The sequence below is a fragment of the Nanorana parkeri genome, unplaced genomic scaffold (genome assembly GCF_000935625.1).
Source record: "Nanorana parkeri isolate BGI_ZX_2015 unplaced genomic scaffold, ASM93562v1 scaffold977, whole genome shotgun sequence".
Lineage (NCBI taxonomy): Eukaryota > Metazoa > Chordata > Amphibia > Anura > Dicroglossidae > Nanorana > Nanorana parkeri.
This window is the reverse complement of record NW_017307245.1, coordinates 265,186-269,144: the sequence shown is the minus strand read 5'-3', so window position 1 is coordinate 269,144 and position 3,959 is coordinate 265,186.

The window sequence follows — 3,959 nt, the reverse complement described above, 5'->3', positions numbered from 1 at the left end:
AACGCGCTAGACTCTGGACCCACCTGAGGCCCTGCAGAGCCCACCGGAGATCCTACACAGCCCACCTGAGAGCGATGTTGCAGAGCCCACCATTGATCCTGCAAAGCCCATCTGAAACTCTATGGTGGACTCTACAGGGTCTCAGGTGGGCTGGCTGGGTCCCTTTCCATGCACACGCATGTTCTTCCCTGCCGCTGCTGGGGCCTGGCCTCCTGCGCCGCCCGACTGGGGCTGCTGGGGCCCTCGCTGCTGGGGCCCGGCCTCTTCCTACTTCTCCCCTGTCAGTGGGCTCACTAAGCCTTGTAACTACCGGCAGTGCGGCCGCCACACTGCCTGGGCCCCTTACATGGGTATCAGCTGTACCCCCGTGATGGCAGCTCGGCCACCACTGTATGGGAGCCTATAGTTTCCTCTTCCCTCTCCACCTTTCTGAAAAACTTCCTTGTTTCTATTTCAGTAAGTTTTTACTGAAAACTTGCAAAAGGTAATTGAAAAAGAGAAAGCAAGAGTGAAGGTTTCATTCAGTTTTTATAAATGACGTTACTGTACATGCAAATCTTTTTTTTACACATTTTTTAAATAAGATCATAAAAGGAGATCATAGCAGAATAATGACATCACATAGATAGCAATAGGATTATGTCACCATACAACAAGGAAGCCGAGCCATGGCAGTGAGAGAGGTTGCCATTGTTCCAGAGTCTGTCTTCTCGTACGTAGGTATATTATAAAAGGTAAATAATAGAAAACAATGACTAAAATTTCCAAAAGTTTCATATCAGAGCTCATGTTATTACTATTTTACAAATATATATATATTAAAAAAAGGCGTTGGGAGGGTGGGAACCAATTCCCGGAGGGAGGGGGGAGCCAAAAAATTGTTGAAAGTACCTGCTGCACACCATACAGTGTTGTGACCAATGTAGATAAGGTGTTCAGAGTGACCGCCATGGACGGAGCCATGCAGAACCTTAGGCGTATACACCTAGGCGTATTGAATATGCGAGTTTGTTGCGCGTTTTTATCGCGATTCGCGGTAAAAAAAACGCGCGACAAACGTGCGTTTCCGTGGGCTACTTGGCTGTATCCCAATGGAAACGCGAGACCAAAACGCCCCAAAGAAGTACATGTACTTCTTTGGGCGTAGGCCGTTTTGTATCGCGTTCGGACGGGCGGAAATACGGCAAGGTGTGAACCAGACCCATTGAATACAATGTTATTTAGATGTTTGAGCGTTTTGTAGAGCGTTCGTCGAGCGTTGAACGCGCTACAAAACGTTCAGGTGTGAACCAGGCCTAAAGATGTGAAGATTGGTCACCAGTACTCAAAAATGCAAAGAAAGTATCGCTTATTGCAAATAATGCCACATAGGCCAAAATTGCCAATGTTTCAGGGCTACGCACGGTCCCTTCCTCAAAGTGCATTTCTGAGTGCTGGGGACCTATCTTCACATCTCTGAGGGTGGGAACCCATCCTGGAAGTTATGGGTTTGAGGTAGGTGAATATTCTTTGGGGGTGGCTATTAGGGGTAAAGGCAGATTGTAGTGTGAGGCTAGATGGGGGAATTACCTGAGCCACTCCCAAGAGTTAAGGGAAACGGTAAGGAGGAGAGAAGAAGAAGGAGAAAGAGAAGGGGGAGAGGGAGAAGGGGGAGAGGGAGAAGGGGGCGAGGGTGAAGGGGAAGAAGGAGAGGGAGAAGGGGGAGAGGTAGAAGGGAGAAAGAGAGGGAGAAGGGGGAGAGGGAGAAGGGGGAGAGGGAGAAGGGGAAGGAGGAAATGGGGAAGAAGGAGAGGGGAAGGGGGAGAGGTAGAAGGGAGAAAGAGAGGGAGAAGGGGAAGAGGGAGGGGAGAAGGGAGAAGAGGGAGAAGGGAGAGGAGAAGGGGGAGAGGGATAGGGGGAGAGGGAGAAGGGGAATGGGAAGGGGGAGAAGGGGCAGAGGGAGGGGAGAAGAGGCAGAAGGGAGAGGAGAAGGGGGAGAGGGGAAGAGGGAGAATGGGGAGGGGAGAGGGGAAGACGGAGGAGAAGGGGAAGAAGAGGAAGAAGATGAAGAAGGAGAAGAAAAAGAAGGAGAACAACTGGGGTAATGAGAGGAAAGGAGTGGAGACAGGGTCAGCAGTAGTGGTTCAGGTAACTAACCTGGTACAGGAGGTTACTGAGTTTTTTTTTCACAAGTAAGTTGTTTTATTGTTTTAAAAGTAACAGATTTACAGGCACTGACCATGCATGAAACAACAGTGAAATGGTCATAACATAAAGTCAATACTATAAGGGGGACTGGGAAAGAAAGGGGGGAGGGGGGTTTCAGGGGATGAACCATGGAGTGCAAAATTATTTCAGTAAGACCTTTTACGCATCTCTGGAATGTAATAGTGGGGCATGTGTAGCAGTTGAGCCCAGGTGTTGCTACAAAGTTGCATTGACGTGTATAATAGCTAGAGGAAGTAGGGCCATGAAGGGGGGCAGCCCATGACAGTGTCAGACGCATAATAGGATGGTCAATGCTGCGGAAGGGTACCAAGACTCGTTCCAGGGAGAGGAGGTTCCTGAGTTTAATGATGTCAAAGGAGGTTCTTGTGATCATCTGTGGGGGTTTATTCTATACAGTACAACCGTGTTGTATAACATTTTTGAATCAGATCCTTTTTTAAACTGGTAAGGTCTTCTATCATTTTAAAGTCCTTGTAATGCCATTGTTGTATGCCGGGGTGGATGGTAGCTTCCACTGGGCAGTGGACGCAGCATTGACTATACTGTTACTTATTATAGAACTTTTATATACCTTGATTAAGCGCGTTGTGGTGAAGTAGAAAGAAAGAAGGTGTTTCGTGGGATAGGGTAGTCCGTGAATTTTTGGACAATAGTATAAACCTGGCCCAAAAGCTATCAGGGCTGGGCAGGTCCAGAAAACATGCAGTATGTCTCCTGAAGAAGCACTACAGGGAGTAGAACGAATGTAGAAGAACTGAGGGGTAGAAAGAATGTAGAATGCTGATGGATGATCTATAGGACAGAGTAAGATAGAGTAAGGGTTTTTCTTCTGAAAGAAGTTTAGTCAGGTTCCTTTCCCACCTATCCAGAAATCCAAGCGTAGAGTTTGGGAGAGTCTCCTGAACAAGAGGACTTTCCAAAAAAACTAAGATAAGCATATATGGGAAAGATAACAAATGTTGAATAGGACCTTTGGATATGCATTTACTTTCAAAGTGTGTCTTAGGCAGGGAAATAGTGAGATGGTTGGTAGGGATCTGAGGAGGTGAGAGAGTTGAAGCACCCACCAGGGATCTAGGAAAGACAGGTTGGGGGTCATGGAGCAATTTCGTAGCTGGCGGTCAAGAGGAGTTGCTTATAAAATAGGGGCCCCGAATCTGTCCCTTTGTTGCAAAGTGTTGAAAGTTGATTCCTGTCCCTCTGGTAAAAATTGTGGGTTTCTCATCTCTAGTAGGAGAAGTGAGGGAGAAGGAAGAATTTTTTGTCTACAACGCTCAATGATTCCTGTAAGGTGTGAAGCAATTTGATGTTTGGTAGGGACATGCCCCCATTCAATTTCGATCTCCATTGAAGTGTTTGTTTTGGGTGGGCTGGTTTATTGGCCCACATAAAACTATTAAGCACCGTTTACATAGGCTTGATAAAGGCTGTGGGTGTGGATTGGGTTTGTCTGAAGTGGGTATAGAATGCCGGGCAGTACATCCTGTTTGACAGACGTTTCCCTTCCTCCGGGTGGCTAGTTCTTTTTTAATAACTGATACAGTATAAAGGGGACAAAATGAAATGTGTAGAGTTGTGACAGATTGTTGGGCAGTTGGATGTAGACATGTGCGATTCATTTTGTCCCGAATCTAAGGGCTCTAGATTGCATTTTAGGTGTGGGGGAAGGGGTGGACTGGGAATTATGTTAAATGTGTGTGGGGGGACACAGACTGGGGTTGTTTATATATATATATATATATATATATATA